Source organism: Ochotona curzoniae, unplaced genomic scaffold (assembly GCF_017591425.1).
Source record: "Ochotona curzoniae isolate NIBS_2020 unplaced genomic scaffold, NIBS_Ocur_1.0 scaffold_2453, whole genome shotgun sequence".
NCBI lineage: Eukaryota > Metazoa > Chordata > Mammalia > Lagomorpha > Ochotonidae > Ochotona > Ochotona curzoniae.
This window is the reverse complement of record NW_024467094.1, coordinates 13,908,545-13,935,409: the sequence shown is the minus strand read 5'-3', so window position 1 is coordinate 13,935,409 and position 26,865 is coordinate 13,908,545. Positions and strand designations below refer to the sequence as shown.

At 44.2% G+C, this 26,865-nt stretch overlaps 1 protein-coding gene across 2 annotated transcripts in view; it reads right to left on the bottom strand.

Moving 5' to 3' along the window:
• The window catches only part of FAM222B (family with sequence similarity 222 member B), a 52,755-nt gene that overhangs the window by 10,937 nt on the left and 14,953 nt on the right, over window positions 1–26,865 (bottom strand). The window contains exon 1 of one of the 2 annotated variants that reach the window (XM_041001747.1): window positions 20,809–21,038. The exons of the other annotated variant lie outside the window; for it this stretch is intronic. The gene's annotated coding sequence lies outside the window, so the exon portion shown is untranslated. Of the gene's footprint in view, window positions 1–20,808; window positions 21,039–26,865 lie in introns of those variants that run through there. 2 annotated transcript variants of the gene reach the window in all.

The window sequence follows — 26,865 nt, the reverse complement described above, 5'->3', positions numbered from 1 at the left end:
TCCCCAAGAAAGTTCGTGTCCAGAATAAGCAAGGGATGGGCTATCAGCAGTCCTCTTTAGACAAGCAATCCTGACATGTGAGAAGGAATGCACCATCAATACTGTCTACCAACACGGTATGTACACTCTTCAAGCAAGCAGGCATTGAAGTGGCCTTCTGCAATAAAGCAAGGCCCTCCCAACACAGTATAAGTTTTTTGTGTTCCTGGAACAAGCTTTTCTCAACCAAGCAGAATCTTGTAAAACATAAAACTTCCTTTTCTGAATTGCTAAATTCAGAAACTAAGGTGGCATATTCCAACTTCAGATCACAGTAACAACAGACTAGGGAAAACCTCAAAGGTTAAACAAGGAACACAAAATTGTTTTACTTCTCCTCTAGAGGGCTCTTTCAGATCTGTGAAACTACCTTGTCAGGATGAGTATCAGAGAGATCCAGCCGGCAAGACCTGGTATCAGAACAGATAACTTTGTAAAAGCAGCTCCTTAAAACCACATCTGTAGAAGGCTTGTGTCAGGCGACGGGCTGTGCTGAGCTGAGCCAGAGCGACCACTGGCACGCTTAGCATTGGCTGTGATCAGGCCCGGCTGGGGAGCTGGGGGGAGACCCAGGCTAGGTGAAGGTCCCCACCAAGGGGCGCACACACTGGAATGGAGCTGCGTTCTGGTCGGGACACAGATGTAGCCTCCCTTGGTACAAGTGTGAACTGGGACTTGGCACACCGGGCCGGGTCAGACTCTAACACCTTCTGGTGTTCTGGAGGACCAGGGTAGATGTGGGACAGACTAGGCTGGGTTTCAACCCCCAACTGAGCCACGAATGTGCTATATGTGGGAATGGATGAGCCATGGCTGGGCTGAAACATTCAGCAGTAAGAACCAGAATGGGTTGAAGGCCAGTAAAGTAAAAAACAAAAACAAAAAAAAGCCGTTGCTCCTGCTAGGACAGGAGATGAACTGAGTGGTGCTGGCCCAAGGACCCACTTGTATGTGTGAAACCTGGCACCAGGAGGGGTTCTGAGGGAGGAGTCTGAGCAACTGCTCTGACAGGACACGGATCCTTCAAATAAACACAAGAAGCACAGAAGGAAACAACCCAGAAAAAGTGCACACTGGCATACATTTGGCATGGGTTGGAGGCGGACCAGGTTGAGTCAGTTCACGTCATCCACTGGCAAATCCGAACACCAGAGCAGAGTGTGGGTCAAGCCAGGTTCGGTCACGACAAAAGCAGGATACAACACAGAATACCAAGGTGAGGCTGCCTGTGCCAGATGAGACCACAGCACCCAACCAACACACATGAGAATCAGGAAGGGGGAGCAGAGCCGACAGGGGAATATGGAGTGGTTCCCGTGCTGGATAGCTACTCCTTCTGGAGAGCATGAGCTGGCTGGGACCAGACTAGGTAGGGCTGCAGCACCTGTGTGCCTCATATGGACCAGATCAGGGAAGAGCCAAGACAGGCGGACTATTCCTACTTGTGTCAACAAAACAGGAGGGAGTGAGAGCCATAGCAGAAGCTGGCACTAGGGGCCATTACTGTCAAGTCCAACCACAGTGCCACCTGGAGAGAGCACAACCCGAGAGTGAGGGTGACCTGGGAGGGAAATAGTGGGCTCCCCTGTCTTGGGTCAACACTCCCATGGGAGGGCATAATAACAGCTAAGACAGGGGCTGGGTTGGCTAGACAGAGAGGCACTCAACAACATCCGTGAGGGCTGGACAGTTGAGCTGGTTGGATGGAACTAAGCTCCAATACCTTTTGCCATCTACAAGAGCCCAATGGGATATGGGGCAGACTGAACTAGGCTGCTAAACATGCTGGCAAATCAGGGCAGGGGCGGGTCAGGTGGGGGTTATTGGGGATTGCTCCCAGGAGGCTGCAGCTTCCAGTGGTTGGTGTGAGGGCCGAGTACGTGACGAGCAGAATCAGGAAGGACTACAACACCCATTGATTCCAGTAGAAGTTGAGGCTCAAGATGGAATCAACCCAGCAATTGCAACCACCAGCTGAACGGGGACCAGAGAAGGTCTCCCCAAGAAGCCGTTGAACTTATCTGGACAACAAGATGCTGGACTCCATGCTTGGTATATGCTTGCAATGAAGGAATCTCAACTGAATTTGAACTGTGGCTACGCAACAAGGTAGAGGAATCCACCATGGAGGGGAGGGTTAGGGGAGGGATGGGGGGAATCCCAGTACCTATAGAACTGTGTCACATAATGCAATGTAATTAATAACAATTAAAAAAAAAACAGATCTGCAGAAATAGCCAAAAGAACTGAGAATTGAATGCCACAGGAGAACAGGGAACCAAGAGAGTTCTGGCACAATTTCAGTCTTTTTAGGTCTCTAATAGGTAGAATAACAGAAGGAACCCAAGCTGCAGACCTCAGCAAGCAAAGAGTCTGCTGGAGTCAAATGACTGCGGTACTGCTTATAATCTCTTCTCCAGTAAGTGTCCACATCTACTTACTAACCCCCTTACGGTCCATCCAGCCGAGAGCATAGGGCAAGAAAAGGCGGAGAATTAACACTGTCCCGTGCCACAACAATGGTGTTTTTTGGCTATGAATTACATATACATTAGTGGTCCCACAAGAATACATCTCCAAGATTTCCTTTTTCACAGCATTTTTATTGTAACTTTTCCATGTTTAGACATATAAATATTAACAGCTGCATTACAACTCCTTACAGTATTCAGTATATGAACACCACACACAAGTTGGTAGACTATAAGCAAACTCCAGGCATGCAATAGGCCACACCATTTAGATCTGTGTAAGTATGCTCTATAAATTTTGTACCATAACAGAATTATCTACTAGGGCCCGGTGGCGTGGCCTAGCAGCTGAAGTCCTTGCCTTGAACGCGCTGGGATCCCATATGGGTGCCAGTTCTAATCCCAGCAGCTCCACTTCCCATCCAACTCCCTGCTTGTGGCCTGGGAAAGCAGTGGAGGACGGCCCAGAGCCTTGGGACCCTGCACCCACGTGGGAGACCCAGAAGAGCTCCTGGCTCCTGGCTTCAGATGAGCTCAGCTCCAGCCATCACAGTCGCCTGGGGAGTGAATCGGTGGATGGAAGGATGGAACTCCTTCTCTCTGACTCTCCTCCTCTCTGTGGATCTGACTTTCCAATAAAAACAAAATAAACTGATGATTTACTCCCCAAGCAGACACAATGGCTGGAGCTGTGGCCTGGGAAAGCAGCTGATGACATCCCAAGCCCTGGGTTCCTGCACCTACATGGGAGACCTGGAGGAAGCTTCAGGTTCCTGGCTTTGGATTGGTGTAGTTCCAGTCATTGTAGCTACTTAAGGAGTGAATCATCAGACAGATCTTCCTCTCTGACTTTCCAATAAAGATAAATCTTAAAAAAGAAAAAACCCTTCAAACCACCCACAAATTTTGTTTACTATTTGCTTTTTCTTAAATGTAAATTCTAATATGATTTTATAGCTGATATTTCAATAATTAAGACCAGAAAATCAACACTAGCACTAGCACTATCTTCCTAAAAGGCTTCAAAATTCAAAAACAATTTTTTTTAAGATTTATTTATTTATTGGAAAGTCAGATATACAGAGAGGAAGATCCTCCGTCCAATGGTTCACTCCCCAAGTGAGCGCAATGGCCGATGCTATGCCGATCCGAAGCCAGGATCCAGGAACCTCTTCCAGGTATCCCACACGGGTGCAGGGTCCCAAGCCTTGGGCCATCCTCCACAAGTAGGGAGCTGGATAGGAAGTGGAGCTGCCAGGGTTAGAACCGGCGCCCATATGGGATCCTGGTGCGTTCAAGGCGAGGACTTTAGCCGCTAGGCCACGCCGCTGGGCCCCAAAAACAAATTTTTAAGCTTTATTTCAATTGGAAAGTTGGATATACAGAGAGGAAGATCTTCCATCCACTGAATCACTCCTCAAGTGACCACAACGGCCAGAGCCGAGCCAATCCGAAGCCCGGAGCCAGGAGCTTCTTTCAGGTCTCCCAAGTGGGTGCAGGCTCCCAAGGTTTTTGTTATTCTCCGCTGTTTTCCCCGGAAAACAGCAGGAAGCTGGATGGGAAGCACCCATATGGCATCCTGGCGCATGCTATGTGAGAACATTAGCATTAGCAGCTAAGCTACTGTGCTGGGTCCCAAAATTCAACTCCTTTTTTTTTTTTTAAAGATTTATTTCTTTTTATTACAAAGTCAGTTGTACAGAGAGGAGGAGAGACATACAGATACAGATATACAGAGATGGAGGAAGATCCTCCGTCCAATGATTCACTCCCCAAGTGAGCCCAACTGCTGGTGCTACGCCCCTGGGTCCCCGAAATTCAAATCTTACCTCAGAACAGAATCCAGTTGTAACCTGAAGCGGGCCAAGTGAGCTGCAGACATCATGGAGAAAAGACACCAAGATTGCTTTGGCAGAGCCTCTTCTCCCCTACCAGCTGATGTGCCAGCCAGTGGCTGGGGAAAACAGAGTCCAGGAAGTACACAACTCAGGGATTAAAACTCTCCTGGGGTATCTGCAGGAGTACTAGACTAATTAAGGGACAAACCCTCTTCCCCACAGGGAAAATTCAAAGATACTTTCATCTTTGCTCCCCAAGGGTTTGCCTCTAAATCCTACTGAAGGTTTTACAGGAGCTGTGATGTCACACTCCGTTTTCCAGCCCCTGATACAGCAACATCACTGCCTCAGGCAGGAACACTTGACAGTATTTGCACTGCTGGTCCCTCCTCCAGTGTAAAGACAGAAGGAAGGTAATGTGCTGTCAAAGGGATTTTTCCTTGGGGAATGGGAGGGTGATCTCTAGTGAGCTTACTTCCAACAGTCTTGCACCTCATAACCCACACCTTATTAGTTTTATTCTGCTTTCTGTACCTTGTTTTTAATCTCCACTTTTGGAAAGAATCCCACCATGCCTTCCTCAAACCCCAAAACATTCCAGGATGACTAGTTCAGCTTTTTATTCCTGTTGAGTTCAAAATCTTAAATCATTATGCATGGACTTTAATGTTCTGTCCAATTTGAGAAGAAGAGAGAGAATTAACATACTCCCACCTGCTGGTTCACTCTACAAATGCCAGAGCCTGGAGCGCCTGGCACGATGGCTTAGTGGTTAAGGTCCTTGCCTTACCTGTGCTGGGATCCCATATGGTCACCGGTTCTAATCTCGGCGGCCCTGCTTCCCATCCAGCTCCCTGCCTGTGGCCTGGGAGGGCAGCCGGGACCCTGCATCCACGTGGGAGACTGGGAGGAGCTCCTGGCTCCTGGCTTCAGATTGGCTCAGCTCCAGCCATTGCGCCTACTTGAGAGTGAACCATCGGATGGAGGATCTTCCTCTCTGTCTCTCCTCCTCTCGGTATATCCACCTTTCCAATTGAAAAAAAAAAAAAAAAAAGCCAGAGCCTGGAACTCAATCCAGGTCTTTCATGTGGGAGGCATGAACTCAATTTCTGATGTTTCAGATAGCTTCTGCCAGTTTCACTTTTAATTAAAAAGGTGTGTGTTGTAATGGGAGGTTTGTTCTTATTTTTAATCAACATAGCTTATAGTTTCACTTATTTGAAAGGTAGAAACACTGGTTCACTTCCACAATGCCTGCGCTGGCAGATGGGGAAATAGGGGGATCAGCACTCAGTTCTTGAATTTGACAGTTGCATTTTGCTAAAGTTGAAAAATGCCTTGTCTTTGGTACACACACCTCAAGTACTGAGGGATGATGGAGCATCAGGTCAGTGATTTGATCTCAAAGGACTCAAGAATCAATTCTTTGTACTCCATTGTTTGAAAATTTGAGACTGGGGCCCGGCATGGTGGCCTAGCAGCTAAACTCCTCGCCTTGAAGGTTCCAGGATCCCATATGGGTGCCAGTTCTAATCCCGGCAGCTCCACTTCCCATGCAGCTCCCTGCCTGTGGCCTGGGAAAGCAGTCGAGGACAGCCCAAAGCCTTGGGACCCTGCACCCATGTGGGAGACCTGGAGGAAGTTCCTGGATCCTGGCTTCGGATCAGCGCAGCACTGGCCATTGTAGTCACTTGGGGAGTGAACCACCGGACGGAAGATCTTCCTGTCTCTCCTCCTCTCTGTATATCTGACTTTCTAATTAAAAAAATATATATATACTCTAAGTGACTTAGTATCACAGAATCTGGAAGTTGGATTTAGTGCTCATCTAGAATTCTTGGCTCTCTTGGTTATTGCTTTTAGCTTAGTATTTCTAGTGATGTACTAGTGTTAAACAAGCTCAGAATTGTTATTGTTCTGTTAAAAATGCCAATTGCGGGCCCGGCGCGGTGGCGCAAGTGGTTAGGTCCTCGCCTTGCACGCCCGGGATCCCATATGGGCGCCGGTTCTAATCCCGGCAGCCCCGCTTCCCTTCCAGCTCCCTGCCTGTGGCCCGGGAAAGCAGTCGAGGATGGCGTGGGAGACCCGGAAGAGGCTCCTGGCTTCGGATCGGCATAGCATCGGCCGTTGTGCTCACTTGGGGAGTGAATCATCGGACGGAAGATCTTCCTCTCTGTCTCTCCTCCTCTCTGCCTTTCCAATTAAAAATAATAAAAATAAATCTTTAAAAAAAAAATGTCAATTGCTTCTTGGCCTTTTGGCTAAGATCAAGTGCAGTTACAATTGCCTTTCAGCAGACTTTGTTAATCTATTTTTGATTTCTGGTGCTCAGAGATAAAAATCATCTCTCCTTCGCATAACAGGCACCTTAAACTGTTTTTTTCAGATCTGTATCAACTCTCACCTTCTACTGACTATGGCCACTTAATTGGCTTGTGCCATCTCCCATTTGTCTTCACACTATAAATAGATTCATTTAAGATAGAAATGCAATAATGATAGTCTCCTCATAACCCGTCGCTCTCTTTGGCTAACAATTATTGTAATAATGTCATTGTACACAGGCTCTGTACTAAGCACTCTACATATATCTCATTTAATCTTCACGGTTCTCCAAAGGTGTCAGATCTGCTTTTGTGCCGTTTCAGTAGCAAGAACATTGGACAGTGATTCCTACCCAGCCCTATTCTTAATTTGTTATTTTGCTTTTATACTATGAAATATAACTTGCCACATGAGGTTCATTTCTGGGGACAGCATATACGCTCGACACCCTGTTCTCCATACAGAGCCCTGTACTTCCCCACCAGGCCATTTAGATTGATTGCTCCGTGTCTTCATGATGCTGGTTTTCCTTGCCTTGCCCAAGTCTCATTGACCCTTCTGTTTCACTGTCCCCTTGAAATAGCTGTTTGATTCTCTGGGTTTTCAAACAGCTTTGTTCACATTTCTTACCAGGGATTTTGTCATTTTTGTATATTCCCAATACCTGATACTGACAGTACCTGCTGCATAATAGGTACTCAATGAATCAATGACTGAAAGATAAGCTCTATTTTTCTTCAGGTTGAACTCCTGTTTCTGTGCTTCCCTGTATTAACTGTATCACAGTTTCTAGATCTTTCCTGTAATGGCTGCTTTTCTATTTTTTTTTTTTAAAGATTTTTTTTTTTTTTGTTATTATTTTGTTATTGGAAAGGCGGATGTACAGAGAGGAGAGACAGAGAGGAAGATCCTCCATCCGATGATTCACTCCCCAAGTGAGCGCAACGGGTCGATACTACGCCGATCCGAAGCCAGGAGCCTCTTCCAGGTCTCCCACGCGGGTGCAGGTTCCCAAAGCTTTGGGCCGTCCTCGACTGCTTTCCCAGGCCACAGGCAGGGAGCTGGAAGGGAAGCGGGGCTGCCGGGATTAGAACCGGCGCCCATATGGGATCCCGGGCGTGCAAGGTGAGGACCTTTAACCACTTGCGCCACCGCGCCGGGCCCTGCTTTTCTATTTTTTTATGCTCTAAGCTAGGCTTTTTCCATGTTTTACATCACAGAGTGTTACATTTTAAAGACTCAAGAACATGAATTTGGAACTTTCCAAAGTGAATTTACCACAAAGTGTACCAAATGGGCATGTGGCTCAGCTGTGTCTTTGGGAAAGGTTCTCTTTGCTTTAGTTTCTAGTTGTTCCTTGCCATCATATAACCATGACCACCCCCAGTAAAAGTAAGTAAAGATAGTGTTTCATGCCTGATTTTCTCTCTAGACTCTTGTCATTTCCATAGGCTACTCTCTCTTGTCCATTTTCCAGGTCACTGTTGGTATAAACACTTGTTTTCCTCTTCTGAATAATAGAATAACTTCCTGAGTCTCCGTACCCTCAGGAGTCTCTCAGCTCCCTTGGGCTTGAGATGGATTTGAAAAGCAGAGTCTGGCACTTGATGCCTGGGAGAGTGGCACAGTTTTTGTTCAGTGTGGAAGGTAAATGTGTCATCAGACATCTGTTGACTCCCCAAGTGCATTCAGAAATGATTTAATTTTTGTTAGTGTAGCAGGTCAATATGTTATCTCTCTGTCTAAAAATGAAATTCCCAGGATTCCCTTATAGGAATATAACTTCTTGGTGTAATAACAGCAGTTTCTGGCCTTGAATAACGTCTCTGCTAATTACCATATGCTGGTGGTACAGTGTGCATACGGTATCAGTACCATAGCATGAAGATCAGAACACAGGGCCTCAGTCAGGGTAGCCAAGGAAAACTCAGCAGTTCTCAGTCACTCTCAGCTTTAATGGGCTTGGTCATTATTAAAATTCATCTTTATCAAAGGAAAACTGCTTAATGATTCTTTCTCCTTGAAAAACATGCTGAGCATTAACTGGAATTTCTGAGTGATTTGCAGTGGGGAAGTCATGAGAGCAATTTCTTGTTTGTCCACAAATTGTCATTACTAGTTCCATTTACAGATTGAAGGAGCAGGAGGAGCAGGCTCTTTGCCAGTTGCAGCTTCCCTCCGATTAGGGTGTTAGTTCAATTATGTCCAATTAACTCTTATTGCAGATAGTGGTGATAATTACTTGCAAGTCAGTTTTTGGCTGTAGTTAGCTCAAGGCTAAAGTATGAATTTGATGGATTTTAATAACCAGTATGACACACTTCACCTCCCTCCCTCTATTGAGGTTATTTCTTTTTCCAGACCTCTTTTAGAGAAAAGGTCAAAGCATTATAAAAATCCATTTCACAATTAAAACACACTGTCCTTTTGAAGAGCTGTGTAAGATCATATTTTATAAGATTCTATTAGGAGCAATCTTAATGGCTTTTTATATTCTGAGATCATACCCTCAGCTCACTGCTTCTTATAGAAATAAGAGTAAGGTAGAACGAAATGTCATTCATGGCAATATGTACTAATTGTAAATTATAGTAATTGGCATGGTGCAGGCTGAGTCTTGTTCATTTTAAGTTCTTTTTTTTTTTTTTCCCCCTTTTTTCTTTGAAAGGTACAGAGGCAGAGTTCCATTAGTTTATTCTCCAAATGACTGCAGAATCAGGGCTTGGCCAGGCTGAGAACTGGAGTCAAGAACTCATTCCAGGTCTCCCAAGTGGATGGCAGGGAACCAAATCATGCTGCTATCAGGGTACAGAATTACAAGGAAGCTGAAATTGGAAGCAGAGCTGGGACCTGAACCCAGACACACCGATAGGGCAGGCGTGCATCCGAAGTGGTGTGGTAACTGCTGGGACAAATGCCTGCCTCCAGGATTTATCACGATGTCAGACATCATAGAGACCATTTGTACATTGATTTCTTCCCCACTCTACCTTGCCCTGGAAAAAACTAGGGAGAAGGTGGGAAGACATTTGAATAAATCTGTTCCTTCTATCTCTGTGATGAGAGTATCAGCTACACAGATATGAACAACCCTGAAGGGAAGAGTGGAATCCAAATTGGAATCATGCACTCCATTATGGATACAGGCTTCCTAAGTGCTAGGTTAACTGCTGTACCAAGCAATCACCACAGTTCCTTTAAACATTTTTTTTTTGTTTTGTTCTTTTTTAAAAAAAGATTTACTTATTTTTACTGGAAAGTCAGATATACAGAGAGGAGGTGAGACAGAAAGAAAGATCTTCCATCCGAAGATTCACTCCCCAAGTGCACACAACAGCCGGTGCTGTACCGATCCAAAGCCAGGAGCCAGGAGCTCCTCCCAGTCTCCCACATGGGTACAGGGTCCCAAGGCATTGGGTCATCCTCTACTGCTTTCCCAGGCCACAGTCAGGTAGCTGGATGGGAAGTGGAGCAGCCAGGACTTGAACCAGCATCTATACAGGACCCCAGGGATGTAAGGTGAAGTCTGAACCATGAGCTATGGGGCAGGGCCCAGCTGGCTATTTTGATTTCCTTCTCTGTCCTTTCTGCCCTCACTGTAGTCTCCAAAGTGGTGACAAAGCTGAAAGTCCATTCTGAGACTGTTCCTCTTTGGTAAGTTTGTTCCTGTGTTTATTTGCAAAATTAGGATATTATTCTAAATGCTTTTTGTTCAGGAGCTTCAATCTATTCCCTTGTCCTCTTCAAGGTAAATAAGAGCTATGGACCTATCTTTATACAATAACCTTTCACACTTGTACACTGTAAAATGTCTGCAATCCTTTTATCTAAGCCAACTCATCCCTATTCCCTAAATTTTTTCACATAAAGGCTATTTCCCTTAAGCTAGTAAATAAATCCAAACCCTAATTTAGTACTATCCACAGTGAGACAACAATGTCTATCTCCCAATTCTAATCCCAAGGTGCCTAGGAAGGAAAGTACCTATCCAACGATGCCCACATTAGCCGAGTACCTATTCACAGCATAGACTGTCAGACAAAAACGGCTTCCATGGGGTTTCTTCCATTTTTACATAGGATAGGGTCATACAGTAGGTTCAAATTAACAAAATGAAGAGGTAAATTATCTAAACTCTTAGAAGGTGATAAATGCTCTTTTAAAAAAATCAGTAAAACACCGTGAGAAGATGAATAGTGTTGGGTAGAGTTACAATATATTATTTAATTTGGAGTTACAATTTTAAATAACACAAAGTGTTCCTCACCAAGAAACTGCCATTTCTTCATAGTTTATCTGCTAGTTTCATAGCATAAAAAGCAGTACACAGGCCCAGCACAATAGCCTAAAGGCTAAAGTGACCTTGCACGCGCCGGGATCCCTTACGGGTGCCGATTATAGTCCTGGCAGCCCCATTTCCCATCCAGCTCCCTGCTTGCAGGCTGGGAAAGCAGCTGAGGACGGCCCAAGGCCTTGGGTCCCTGCATCCACATGGGAGACCCAGAGGAGGCTCTGGCCTCCCGGCTCCTGGTTTCAGATAGGCTCAGCTCCCGTCACTGCCGCTGCTTGGGGAGTGAGCCATCAGACAGAAGATCTTCCTCTGTTTCTTCTCCTCTCTGCCTTTCCAATAAAAACAAATAAACCTTAAAAAAAAAAAAAAAAAAATGAGCCAGCATATAGGAAATGGACTGATCTCTCTCTCTCTTCCCCTTCACTGCACTCTCCAAAATTAAAGTAAAACAATATAGATGTTTAGCCCAGTGCGGTAGCCGAGTGGCTACCCTTGCACACCTTGCCCACGCTAGGATCCCATATGGGTGTCTGTTTGTACCCTGGCTGCTCCACTTCTCATGCAGCTTCCTGCTTGTGACCTAGGAAAGCAGTGGAGGATGACCTAACACCTTGGGACTCTGCACCAACCAGGGAGACCTGGAAGAAGCTCCAGACTCCTGGCTTTGGATCGACTTAGCTCCAGCCGTTGCCACTACTTGGGGAGTGAACCAATGGATGAAGATCTTTCTCTCTGTAAATCTGACTTTCCAATAAAATGAAATGTTAAAAAAAAAAAAAAGAGTAGATGTTTCTCACAAATATATACTATCAAAAACTTACACACAGATTTAAAAAATTTTTGCACAAAATAACCTCTGTAATTTCATTTTCCATAAACTTTTATAAAGTATCCTTGTACCTTCTTTTCTGGGAGGAACTGAAACATGAGCAAATGTGGACAGAGGAGGAATAAAGAAAGCTAGCACACGAATTTTAGAGAATTACAAAATTAGTGTACAGACTGAACTGGCATGGGTCTCTCACTCTTGTGTACTAAGGAATACTCTCCCCTCCCAAAAACATTGAGAATGATAAAGATGACACATTCTAGTTGGGGTGTTTGTTAAACTCGGAAAAGAATCAGAAGCAGAAATATTGCTTACTAGAAAGCTCTTGCTCCAAAATAATTTTGCCACCGACTATAGAAATAAGCAAAGGACTTTTCTTAAAATGAAAGGTTTCTTTTTTTGTTTAGGGAAATGCTGCACAACACAGTATCACCCTCCAATTGCAACATACTTCCCAGGGATTGAATGAAGCCTAAGTGCTGAAATCCTTTGTAAAGCATGTTACTGAATACCCAGCAACACCTAGTGGGAAAGATTGAAACTAAGATGTGGATTTTTCATTAATCCACACATTCCATTTTCTGTTGAACGAGAAAGGTTCTGGGAGAAGAAGATAAGCAAAAGTCAAACCAGTACTTTCACAGCTACAAAATTAATGTCTTCACAACAGTAAAACCACTTTCAGCTGAATAGCTGTGTAACACAGAAAGCCCATTCAGGAACCCAGGAAATGGGACTATCCCATTGATACACAGTGACCTGGGATGAGCTCTCAGTCTTCACGCCCCTTTCCTTTGAGAGTATGCTAACTTCTAGCCTTTACATATCAAGTGTAAAGATAAATGAAATGTCAATCCCAGACAGGCTTTAGCTTTTAGAAGAAAACAAGAAATCTAAGTTATGACTAATAAGGCTTACGCTTCTCTGAAGCAGTACGGATATTGTTTAAATCATCTCAATTCTGAAAGTGGCATAAAATCTGATTTTCATTCAGCTCAGCAAATGATCCTCAGAAGCATTCTGCTGAACACAAAGAATTAGTGATTGGTCATTGAAATCTTGCCTTTTAAATTTGCTGAAAGCTCACTGCTAATGCAGACCCTGGGAAATAGCAAGAGATGGCTCAAGTAGTTGCCCCGCCCCCATCCACATGGGAGAGCTAAACTGAACTCCCAGTCCTGCTGCTTGCAGGCGACAGCAGTTAGTTATCTATCTCTCTCTCTGTCTCTCAAATACAAAGAAAAGCTAATCTGCTGTATAATCCAATTTTCTTTAATACACATACATAAAACAGCAGGTAAGCAGTGAGCATTCAGTCTCACAATTAAGACCCTTGTATCCCATATTGATACATTAGAGTTCAATTCTTCCAAGCTCTGGCTCCTGATTCTGGTTTCTCTCTTTTTTTTTTAAAGATTTATTTTTATTATTTTTTTATTGGAAAGGCGGATATACAGAGAGGAGAGACAGAGAAGAAGATCTTCCGTCCGATGATTCACTCCCCAAGTGAGCGCAACAGTCGATGCTATGCCGATCCGAAGCCAGGAGCCTCTTCCGGGTCTCCCACGCAGGTGCAGGGTCCCAAAGCCTTTTTGGGCCGTCCTCGACTGCTTTCCCGTACAGCCCTATTCTTGAACACATCAGGATCCCATATGGGTGCTGGTTCTAATCCTGGCAGCTCCACTTCCCGTACAACTCCCTGCCTGTGGTCTGGGAAAGCAGTTGAGGATGGCCCAAGGCCTTGGGACCCTGCACCTGTGTGGGAGACCTGGAAGAAGTTCCTGAAACCTGACTTTGGGCCGGCATAGCATCGGCTGTTACAGCTACTTGGGGAGTGAATGAGTGGATGGAAGATCTTTCTCTGTGTCTCCTCTGTAAATCTGACTTTTCAATAAAAATAAATAAATCTTTAAAATAAAAAAAAATGAGAAAATTAAAGCCACTGCTCAAAACTATGGCCTTTGAAGTACCTTTGGATTTTACCTAACTGTATTTGACTTGTACATCCCTTCTCTGAGAATAATCAAGAACTAACTATATTCACAATCAAGAATAAACCCTTGGGGACCGGGTTGTTACGCAGCCAGTAAAGCCTCCACCTGCAACACTGGTATCTCACATAGGCACCAGTTTGAGATCTTACTGCTCCACTTTATTTATTTACTTTTTAGGATTTACTTATTTTTATTGGAAAGTCAGATATACAGAGAAGAGGAGAGACAGAGAGGAAGATCTTCTGTCCAACGATTTACTCCCCAAGTGACTGCAACGGCCAGTGCTGAGCCAATTCGGAGCCAGGAACCTCCTCCAGGTCTCCCACACAGGTGCAGGGTCCCAAGGCTTTGGGCCTTCCTTGACTGCTTTCCCAGACCACAAGCAGGGAGCTGGATGGGAAGTGGAGCTGCCAGGATTAGAACCGGCACTCAAATGGGATTCTGGCACTTTCAAGGTGAGGACTTTAGCCACTAGGTCATGCCGCCAGGCCCTGACTGCTCTGCTCCACTTTAAACCCAGCTCCTTGCCAAGGCACTTGGGGAAACAGAGGAAGATGGTCCAATTACTTAAGTCCCTATAGCCATGTGGAAGATCCAAAAGCAATTCCGGAATCCCAGCCTTTTGGGGAGTGAATCAGAGGATGAAAGATCCCTCATTACCTCTTCTTTTCTAATTTGATCTTATCAAATAAGTAAGAATTTTTTTTAAATGTTTTTTTTTTTTTGGAAAGGCAGATTTAGACAGAGAAGGAGAGACAAAGAGAAAGATCCTCCTCTGGATTCACTCCCCAAATGGCCACAAAGGCTAGAGCTGAGCCAATCCAAAGCTAAGAGCCATCAGCTACTTCTGGGTCTCTCATGTGGGAGCAGGGTCCCAAGAATTTGGAGCACCCAACATGGCTTTTCCAGGCAGTAAGCTGCATGGGAAGTGGAGCAGCCTGGACACGAACCAGGGCCCATATGGGATGCTAGGTGCTTGCAGGCAGAGGATCAGCCAACTGAGCCATTACGCCGGCCCCATAAAAAAGGAATAATTTTCTTTTCTAAAGATTTATTCATTTTTATTGGAAGGTCAGATTTACAGAGAGAAGGATAGAAAAATATCTTCATCCACTGGTTCACTCTCCAAGTGGCCACAACAGAGACAGCTGAGCTGATCTGAAGCCAGGAGCCAGGAGCTTTGTCTGGTTCTCCCGCGTGGGTAGAGTCCCAAGGCAGTGAGCTGTCCTCTATTGCTTTCCAGTTCCCAGGCAGAGAGCTGGATGAGAAGTAGAGCAGCCAGGATACAAACAGACGTCCATACAGGACCCCAGTGCAAGGTGAGGATTTCAGCCACTAGGCTAAGAACTGGACCACCCTCCACCCCCTAAAAAAAGAAATCTTAAAAAAAAAAAAAAAAGGAAATTAACACTTGGGACTAGCCTTGTGACAAATGGGTTAAGTGATAGTGACTTAAGCTGCCTCCAGTGACATCAGAGTTCTCTATGAGCACCAGTTCAAGTTCTGCTGCTCCACTTACGATCTAGCTCCCTATTCATGTGCCTGGAAAAGCAGCAGCAGATGATCTCAGCGCTTGTGCTCCAGCCACCCACCTACACAGGAGACCTGGCTGGAGTTCTGGGCTCCTCCTGGCTTCAGTCTGGCCCAGGCATAGCCACTGTAGTCATTTGGAGAGTGAGCCAATAGATGAAAAAGCCCTCTACCTCTGCCTTTCAAACAATAAAATAAAATCTTTAAAACCCTTAACTAGAATGTTGTCTGTATCCTGCTAAGGATATCTTCCCTGGGGCCTGGCGCGATGGCGCAGTGGTTAAGGTCCTCGCCTTGCTTGCCCAGGATCCCATATGGGGGTCGGTTCTAATCCCGGCAGTCCCGCTTCCCTTCCAGCTCCCTCCCTGTGGCCCGGGAAAGCAGTCAAGGACGGCCCAAAGCTTTGGGACCCTGCACACGCGTGGGAGACCCGGAAGAATATCTTCCCTGCCCATTTTAGTTCGGGTGAAACAGGCAACTCATGAATGCCTTGATTTGAACTAATCAGCCCAAGTATACTCTCTGACCCTCCTTCCCAGGATATGACAACACAAAATATAGTAAAACTTTGATTTGGCCTTCCTGTCTTCTAGTTCTCCAATAACTATCTTCTTCTCTTTACTGGTTACAAGTACCTTGGTCACTGGACTCCTTTTACAATCACAAAAATGAAAAGTTTCTCTTAAGTTGGATAGGAAAATACAAAGTAATTTTAAATAGGATCATCAAAATTCCTGCACAAAGTAAATAAATACGCTAGAAGTTCAGAGAAGGGAAGAATTCAAAACCCTTGGCTCTGGGACCGGCACCAGTGTGTCCAGTCACTATTTAAGTTATTTAGACATCTGCAGGCCATTCATTTTCTCCACCTCAGAAAAATGCTGAGACCCTGCTAATTCAAAGACAACCCAAAAGAAAAATATTTAGCTTAATGATTCTTGAACTGAAGAAATTTTTGTCTTAACATTTCATAAGATTGGCTTGTTTGTATCTTTTAATATTTACTTACTTATTTGAAAGGCCGAGTTATAGAGAGGAAGAGAGGGGTTCAATCCAGTAATTCACTCCCCAAATGGCCACAACAGCTGGGGCCCCAGCCCAAAGCCAGGAGTCAGGAACTCCACTTGGGTCTCCCATGTGGAGCAGAGGCTATTCTAATGCTTTTCCAGGCACATTAGCAGGGAGCTAGATCAGAAGCAGAGGAGTCAGGACTGTTCCCTTATAGGATATCATGCAGTGGCTTAACCCACTGTACCACAATGCTGGCCCTAACATTTTGTAAGTTTTATATAATTATATTCTCTAACATTCAATTTTAAATGAGTAATATTACTCAAGCTACCACAAATTTACGTTGAAGCATATCCAGAGTTGTTCTTTCATCTTAAATATTTATAAAGAGATCTCTAAGTAAAACTCCAAGCTCTGGCCAAAGAGAGACTGCCCAAGCTTCACAGAATGCTAACTACACAGTTTGGGGAGGAAGCCAATGTACTGATTTAGGAATCGAATCAGCAATTTGAATACCTGGCTAAAAAAATGGATTAAATGTTTACAGCAGAGGTCCTGGCACAGTGGCCTAGCTGCTAAAGTCCTCACCTTGAACATTCCAGGATCCCATATGGCGCCAGATGGGCAGCTCCACTTCCCATGCAGCTGCCTGACTGTGGCCTGGGAAAACAGTTGAAGACGATCCAAAGCCTTGGGACCCTGCACCCATGTGGGAGACCTGGAGGAGGCTCCTGGCTTCGGATCGGCACAGCACTGGCCGTTGCAGCCACTTGGGGAGTGAATCATCGGACAGAAGATCTTCCTCTCTGTCTCTCCTCCTCTCTGTACATCTGACCTTGTAATAAAAATAAATAAATCTTTTAAAAAAGTTTACAGCAGAAAGGTAACTGTTTTTGAATCTCTAACAATCCCATAAAGCACGCAGCATCAAATATAGTTGGGGTAATGAATTCTGAGCAGGACCCTTCCCTTTCACTGCCAGATTGAACAGCTCGAGGATAATCTCCCTTGCTCTCCCAGGGCTCAGTGGGAAGATTCATTATTTATGCCCTCAATTGTTTACTCTGTCCTATTTTTCCATCCATGCAGGGCCAAGGGCATGTTATCAGTGGCCTGTTTCCAAAACGAGTGTGTTAGCTCACTATCCTACTACTTATAAAATCAAAAATAACCAAACAGTGGTATCTTAAAATTAGGAAGCAATCCCCACCCACCACTTCATCCAGAAGAGAAATTAGTGACAAAGCTGGCCCAGGCTACCAAGTGCTACCTTACCCTGCAGGAAGTAAAATCCACACATCATTCCCCCTTTATTTTGAGACACAGAACAATGATGCTTCTCACAAGGTAGTATCATTGCAAAGGCAGCTCTGACCTCTCCAACTACTGCGGATTAAGCAGACTGAGATACAACGTGCCTAGCAACCATTCTCTTTGAAAGAATTCCTAACTCACCAACAACCAATTTCTCCTCCTTATCTGAGTAATAAACAGATTACAGACTCCACCAAGTCTTCAACATTTAGAATTTAGACTCATTGCAAACAACTTTCTGAAAAGGTACAGCTTCCAAGAGTCAAACCCTAGGTTTTTTTTAAAACATGAGCTACATCTCCATATGAATGCATTCATAGTCTCTAAGTAAGTCTCACATTGAGAGCCGCTTTCTGCTTCAAATAGATACTCACCTTGAGTAAGCTTCCCCCAACTTCAAACCTTTCAAAGCTCAAGCTGATTAGGATGGGAATTAGGCAACGCCAAGGGTCCAATATTTTCCTGCTCTCTCTCAAGGGGATCATTTTACACTTTGGATGTGAGCGGGAGATTAGGCTGGAGTCTCCCTTTAGAACATACAGCCCTTTTTCTTAACACATTCTAAGCTGTGACTCACAGAAATAAGCAGGGTAGATAAAACATCACTGAAGAAAATTAAATCAGTTACTTTAACCTCAGTATCACCATGTCCCCTCAACCAAAGAGATTAAGGGAAATCATGGCTTCCCATTAATTATCTAATTCCAGAAAGCCAAATGTGAGGGTTTCTATGCCCTTTAAATGATAATTGAAGATCAATTTAGATACTCCTGTGATTAGTTCTTCACACAGCCTTCTATCCTCTGGGAAACCGTTTCTGGAAAACCCCAATCACTAAACCATGCAAAACAGTGATTACAAAAGCAGTCAAGAAAATAATAATAAAGAGCAAAGTATATCACGACATGTCTCCAAAAACTTTACTATAAATTTGTACTATAAAGAAATAATACGTGGATTTCAAGAAACTTTTTGCACCAAAAGAAACTTACATATATTTTTAAAGATGTATTTATTTATTGGTTTGGGGCAGTAGCCTAGTGTCTAAAGTCCTCGCCTCGCACGCACTGGAATCCCATATGGGCTGCTCCACTTCCCTTCCAGCTCCCTGTCTTTGGCCTAGGAGACCCAGAAGAAATTCCTGGTTCATGGCTTCGGATCAGCTCAGTTCTGGCTTTTGTGGCCACTTGAGAAGTGAACCTGAGAATGGAAGATCTTTGTATCTCTTTCTCTTTGTAAATCTGCTTTTCCAATAAAAATAAATAAATCTTTATTAAAAAAAATTATTTTTGGGTCAAGCTCAGTAGCCTGGTGGCTAAATCCTCATCTTGCATGCACAGGGAACCCATATGGGCACTGGTACTTGTCTGGCTGCTCCATTTCCTATCTAACTCCCTGCTTGTGACCTGGGAAAGCAGTGGAGAAAGCCTTGGGATCCTGCACCCACGTGGGAGACCCAGAAGCAGCTCTTGGCTTCTGGCTCCTGGCTTCAGCTTGGTAGCTCAGTTGCAGCCACCCGAAGAGTGAGCCAATGGATGGAAGATCTTTTTCTCTGCGTTTCCTTCTCTCTGTAAATCTGCCTTTCCAATAAAAATAAATAAATCTTTGTAAGAAAGAAAAAAAGAGTTCATTCTTCGTAACAATTTAGATAAAATAACGCCGGGGAGGTCATATTTCCCTCCCAGTTTAAACATGATTTCATCCAGCCTTCAGGGACAAATGAGTAACAAATTAAAAAATGCAAACTCCAATATAGGATTTCTGTGAAGCTACTAAATTTTGCACAATTCTATTCTTAGCCTACTTAAGTTTTAAATAAAACACCTTCCATGACCCTCACAGTTTTCATCAATCAGGTGATTTCCTGTCTCACCATCTCTATCCATTGCAGGATGTGCTTTCACCCCATTTCCCTGACTGGTTAGAGATCCAATGAATCAATGCAAACAAAAAACAATAACCGGCTAAAATCGTAAAACAGTTTCAGCCTATCGTCACTGTCTTCCACACTCCAGTCAGAATAACTTTGGGAAACTGAACCTGGATTGAACTATCAATCCATTCTGATTAATTTCATTCATTAATTTTATTAATACTAAAGTGCTGTCCAAAAACTGACATCCTTTATGGCATTGCAGTGCTTTGCAGATCAATATCAAACACCTTTGGCTCAAAACGCCCACTAACATCAAGGGTAAACTGCCATCCAACACAAACATGCACCCACACCTCTTTTGTTTCCAACAGAAATGTCAGGTGTTCTAGGCTTAATTGGTAACTTCTCTTTCAATTTAAAATGCAGAAACAGGTGCCCAATTTGAGGCAGAGATCTGTGTCCTTCAGAAAACAAGGAATTCACAAGCTATGGGAACAAAGTAACTCAAAATAGGTATTATTTTAAATGGTAAATACTACAGCTACCAGAATCCACAAAGTTTAGGGAACCTAAAAAAAAAAAAAAAGATCAAGAATTAAAAGCCATCTGGATTTTTTTTTCGGCTTGTTTTTGATGACAAAAACTAATCCTTCCAAGAACCTACAGATACAAGAAATTTATCAATACAGAAACAGGTTAAGACTTAAGTTTCGGTAACATCCAGTTAAGTTTGCCGGCTCCAGCTAGCTACCACACAAAGCCAGTGACGAAGTACTGAGGGAAGGAAGAGACTTGAGGAGAGCAGAGTTCATTGCTAACAACTATCAGGAGTTCCTTTAGCCACCATTTGACAGGACTGCTCCCCTCTTTCCAGAAAAACCTCCCTCTCAGATTGTTGCTCTGGTTAATCCAGTCCCAAGGAAGAAAATGGTGAAGACAGACTTAACGATGAGAATGCTCTACAGTTCAAAATCCCACTCCTGATTTTTTTTTTAACGGTTTTACTGTATTATATACCACACACACAACAGAAAGGGTTCTTCGGTGCATTTACTACGTGGCCAACGTCAACGTATCGTTTTAAAAAAAAAAAAAAAAAGGAGGTCAAAGAGTGCTGAATTTCCTTACCCGGCAGCAAGGGTGAGATGAAGAGGAAAAGAAGGACGCATAGAATTAGATAATAAAAATAAACTGATGGGATATGAGGATTCTAGTTCCCATTCTATTTCTCCTTTGCTTACAAGGTTAAGTCGCTGAAGTCGGGTTGGGTTACAAAAAGCACACACACACCTTGCACCCAGGAAAGGAGGTGAGGTTGGCTCCGTAGCGCTCCGAGGGGCTCCCGGCTCCGCCCCGCCCGCTTGGGACACCTCAGCCCAGCTCACTCCCGCCCGGGGAGGATGGATGTGGAGGGGTTTCTAGCGGCCTGGGCAGGGGGAGGGGGAGGCGGCTGCTCGGGGTGCCTGGCTCACCGAGCTCAGCACTCTGAGGTGCGCCGACACCCCCTCCCCCAGCCGGCTGCCGCTCACTCCCCACCGTCGCCGGAAGCCAGCCCCGCCTCCTCAACTCCATCCCGGCTCTCGGAGAACCCCCTCCTGTCAGAGCAGCCAATGGCGAGCCAGGGAGCCAGCAGAACGACTCTCCAAACAGCCAACTGGGGAGGCCCACTGGGAGGTCAGCCGCCGGGGATAGGCCAGTTACCCATGGCCCCGGCCTCGGCGCGGCTCCTCTTTGTTAGCGCTGCCCCCAGCTCTCCTGGCCCCCACCCCTAAGCTGGCAACCAAGCCTCCTCCCCAGCTGGACCAGTGACGCCCTTCTCCAGTTCCCCCACCCCCGCCCACTCTGCCAGGATATTAGGAATGACCTCCACCTAGACTGTACCTCCCTCAGTGCCCCAGACTTCCACAGCAACTGCCAACAGTGACCACCCCAGAGCAAAAAGACGCTCTCCAGGCCTCTCCACCTCGTCCTCCTTTTCTTAGACCAATCAACTGCATTCTCTCATAACAGCAGAGAGATTCAGGTTTGTAAATTAGATCAGCAGCATACATCAATCATCCCTACTGGAAAATCCCGTTTCCCATGACGTGAAAATTAAGGGATGGAGTGTACTGGGAAACTATCAAACTTAGTGAGGTGGGAAAGGGGGGAATACGTTGACTCCACTGCAGAAAACAACCACACAGTTGACTCCAACCTCTTTTAGGCACAAGACATCCACATCCAATTAAACCCGAGATAACCACCAGTCCCCTAGCACATCTCAGCACAATTAGGAAGCAAACACTTAATTCTTACTCAAACAAAATATCTAATATTAGAAAAAAAAATCAGCAACTATTAAGCTGCCTCAAAACTGCTAGGCTGTATCAACCCCTCAATCACTAATACTAATGTTGGGGCATAATGCTACTGGAATGGAATATGCTACAGATTGAAGTATACTTTCTTAGGTGTAGTGCTAGAGTACTAAATGGAGCTCACTTAAGAATGTCCACAAGGGAAGCAGAAAGGGAATATCATTAGTATTTTTCTTATGGAATAAACTGCAGGTTAAAGTCTAATTACAAACTTACAAATAAAAAAGAAATCCAGTAATATGATGGTAGAGAAGGCAAACAATTACCTAGTTGTCCAGAGTACCTGCAGCCATAGGATGTTAAATGTCCACAATGCACTCCTCCACCCTGCCAAATATCCAAAGCACTGACAGATTTAGGAGCTCCCTCTTACAGGGGTGCTCAAAGACATTTCATGTGCAATACCTCACTTTCCTGGAAAATGGAAAAGGAACCATAGGATATGTTGCCCTTAAAGCCATCTCATTTTTCCAATCTGAATTGAAAGACTGGCTGAGACAGACATATAGAAATGTCACTGATATCTCTGAGGCTAGCTATTATTAGGTTCCAAAGAAAAATAGTGAAACCAGGGGTGGGGGAAAGTCATATACTCTAGGTTCTAGTAAACAGTACTGTAAAATGATCACTTGTATAAGATTTATTTATTTTTATTGGAAAGTCAGATTTGCAGAGAGGAGAGACAAAGATCTTCCTCTGTTGGTTCACTCCCCAAGTGGCCGAAACTTGGGCCAAAGCTGAGCCCTTCTAAAGCTAGGAGCAGCCAGGAGTTTCTTCCAAGTCTCCTACACAGGTGAAGGGTCTCAAGGCCTTGGGTCGTCCTTGACTGCTTTCCCAGGCCACAAACAGGGAACTGGATGGGAAGTGGAGCAACCAGGACATGAACAGGCACCCTTATGGAATCCCAGCACGTGCAAGGTGAGAATTTAGCCAATAAGCCACAGCACTGGGCTGATCACTTATATTGCTGAGCAGCAGAGGAGAGGACGACTTAAGTCCTAGAGCACTTGCATCCACGTGGGAGACCAGGAAGAAGGCTCCTAATACCTGTAACCATTTAGGGAATGAATCAGCAGGTGGAAGACCTCTCTCTCTTTCCTTTCTCCTCTCTAATTCTGTCCTTTAAATTAAAATAATAATAGCAATAAGAAGAAGGAGGAGGAGGAGGAGGAGAAGAATTAGAAGAAGAAGAAGAAGAAGTCATCTTAAAAAGACAAAAAGAATTGTGGGGACAATGTAGTGGCACATCAGGCTAATCTTCTACCTGTGGTGCTCACATCCCATATGAGCACCAGTCAGTGTCCCTACAATCCCACTTCTAATCCGGCTCCCTGTGTATAGCTGGAAATGCAGCAAAGAACAGCCAAACTGCTTGGGACCCTGCACACCCAAGGAGACCCAGAGTAAGCTCCTGGCTCTCAGCTTTGGATCAGATCAGCTCAGCTCATCTCTGGTCAATGCAGCTGTTTGGGGAATGAACTGGCAGATAAAACACCTTTCTCTCTCTCTCTCGGTAAACCTGCTTTTCAAATTTAAAAAATACATATTTTAAAATATTTATTTATTTTTATTGCAAAGTCAGATATGCAGAGAGGAGGAGAGACAGAAGAGTATCTTCTGTCCATTGAATCACTGCCCAACTGGCCACAACGGCCCGAGCTGCACCCATCTGAAGCCAGGAGCACAGGGACTCTTCTGGGTCTCCCAAATAGGTGCAGGGTCCCAAAGCTCTTGGCTGTCCTCAACTGTTTTCCCAGGCCACAAGCAGGGAACTGGATGAGAAGCAGGGCTGCCGGGATTAGAACTGGTGCCTAGGGCCCGGCGCTGTGGCCTAGCAGGCTAAAGCCCTCGCCTTGAACGCACCGGGATTCCATACAGGCACCAATTCTAATCCCAGCAGCCCCACTTCCCATCCAGCTCCCTGCTTGTGGCCTGGAAAGCATTTGAGGACAGCCCAAAGCCTTGGGACCTTGCACCTGCATGAGAGACCTGGAAGAGCTCCTGGCTCCTGGCTTTAGATCAGTGCAGCACTGGCCAATGCAGTCACTCGGACGGGAAGACATTGCTCTCTGTCTCTCCTCCTCTCTCTATATATCTGACTTTGCAATAAAAATAAATAAATCTTAAAAAAAAAAAAAAAGGGCAGTGCCTATATGGGAATGGGATCCTGCTGCGTACAAGGCGAGGACTTTAGTCACTGAGCTACTGTGCATAGCCCAATCAATATTTTTTAAAAAGAAATGTTATTATTCACTAATGAGAACAGTAAATCTGGAAACAATGTGACTATCAAAAAAGGGGGGGCAATACATTGAACTGTTATTTCAATGGAGCATAGTGTTCTGTAACAGTTGATGGATATACACATCTACTTAACTGGCTGCACATTCTATTTCAGACACTAGAGGGAAGTGTAAAATCCATTTACTATAGCTCTAAAATTTCATTTTATTCATTCACTTACTCAAATCATCAATAGTATCAAATACTACATACCAGAAACTACTGGAACCACATTCAGAAAGATGACTAAGAGGCTGGCTTTGTGGCATGGAAGGTAAAGCCAACAATTGTGATGCCAACATCCCATTTGAACAGTAGTTCATGCAAATCCTAGCTACTCCACTCAAGATCCAGATCCCTGCTAATGGCTTGGACAGCAGTGGAGGATGACCCAAGTCCTTGGGCCACTCCACACCAACATGTGAGACACAGAAGCTCAAGGCTCCAGGCCTCAAACTCGTCCAGATCTGGCGACTGCGACCATTTGGAGGAGTGAACCAATGGGTGGAAGATCTCTCTTTGTCTCTGCTCCTCTCTCTGTAAATCTGTCTTTCAAACTAGAACAGAGACCTGGGCTGGGCATTATAGTACAGCAAGTTCAGCAGCAGGTCACAATATCTGCTTTCCATATCAGGGCCAGCCCAAATCCAGACTACTCCACTTTCAATACAGTTTCTTGCTAATGTTCCTGGGAAGCAACAGAAGATAGTCTCAGTACTGGACTCCCTTACACCCATGTGGGAGTCCTGGAAGGAGCTCCTGGCTCCTAGCTTCTGATCAGCTCAGCTCTGGCAATTGGAGCCATTTGGGGAGTGAACCAGCAGAATGTATTTCTTTGTCTCTGTCTCTCCTTCTCTCTATATATATCTGCCTTCCCAATAAAAAAGTAAAATAAATCTTTTAAAAAAATTCCCAAGGCTTTGGGCCATCCTCTACTGTTTTGCCAGGTCACAAGCAGGGAGCAGCCAGGACATGAACAGGTGCCCATTATGAGATTCTGGCAGATAGAAGGTGAAAATTTAGCCAGTATTTGTGCTGAGCCCCAGAAAAAAACATATATTTCTGGTACAGGGAGGAAAACATGTGTCCACATAATAATTCACAATAAACATCTTATCCAAGCTGGCTTATTCTATTAATAATCTTCCTTGCCTTAATCTAAATGCAAAGAAAGCATATGTAGGTGGTGGTATCTTTAAACTGTCTTTGACAGAACATAGAGGCATTATCCGGTGAGGAAGAGCTGCTAAATTAACTAATTGGCTAGATTTCAAAATCAATTGTACACAATTTAAAAGGTATGAAAGTAGCAGATCAAAGGAAGTTACTACTGTTCACACAGTAAAACATTCCCATTTGAAATCACAATAAATGACTAGATTTCACTGAAAAGAACCTGAAATGAGTAAGTAAAATTCCTAAATATGCTCTTTTATACAAATTACATTTCCCAAGTTAGGAAATACGGTAATCTGGTAGATTCCACTGAAGCCCTTGAAATACTTCCATAGTCACCTTGGATGTCAAATCATTTCCACACCTAAATACGATTCCACAAAAAAGCCTTTAGTCAGGAAATGATAAACCAGAGCTAAAGCTCAATGTCACAATAAGGGCACCAGAGCAAAACATAAATGTGACAAATTTTTCCTTAATTCTCCTAATGATGGCTGTGTCTTCTGCGATGGTTTGGGATGCTGGGTTGAATATATTAAGCCAGTGTGACAGACTGGATGAGTGTTCATTTCTCCTACTGATGGAGTAGCACACGTGGCAGAAAAAAATAAAAAGCCAACATCCTGAAGAAGTTTCACACACATAGACAAAAATGAGATAGCAAACTTGTGAATCAGGCATGATTCGGTAGCTTTAAACACAGAGCCAATTCTCTTCTAGTGCCAAAGCCAATGGCTTCTCCTGTAGATAAAATGGCACGGTTCCTGAAAAAGTCCTGGACGCTGTTTCCCCACAATTCTATAATCTGTCAGAAGACAGAAAACAAAAAGAAGGCTGCGCCAGCCAGAAAAGCAAATTATAACCAACACAGAGCCAACACTTCACTTCAGACAGAAGGAGCTTTTCTGTGCATCTCTGGAAGCAGAGACAAAAGCTTACCCTTGCTCAAACAACCAAGGCAAACAACTTACAATTTACCCAAACACCATCTTGGAATAGCATTTAAAGCAACAGCTTGCTTTCTTACTTCTATTCACAGCCTTGAAAATATTTGCAACATTTGTGAAAAATAAATGACCACTGTATGCAAAGAACTTGTACAAACCAATGAGAAAAAGACAAAGAGTTAAAGGGGATAAAACTCTGTGAATGTAAACTAGTAAGTTAAAGAAATATATATAGACATACTGTATTTCATCATAGCAAAAACAGTTTTTCCATTCAATCTCAATGACATTTTGACACATTACTGCCAAAATGCAAGCTTCTGAATTTCAAAACAAAACAAAACAAAATAAAGGATTCCTCACGCAAGTAGCAAAATCCTAAAACTATTTAGAATAGAAGAAGCCTTTTGGAATACTTCCAATGGGAAGGACTACTAAATGGAACAGGTACAATTAAAGTAAATTTAAAATTCAAAAAAACTAAAATCAGAATGCAAGGATGGGTATTGTGCTTGACAATGAATGTTAAGATGCACTTGGCAGACTTCATTCGGTAACAGTTCCTGGGCTCAGGTATCAGC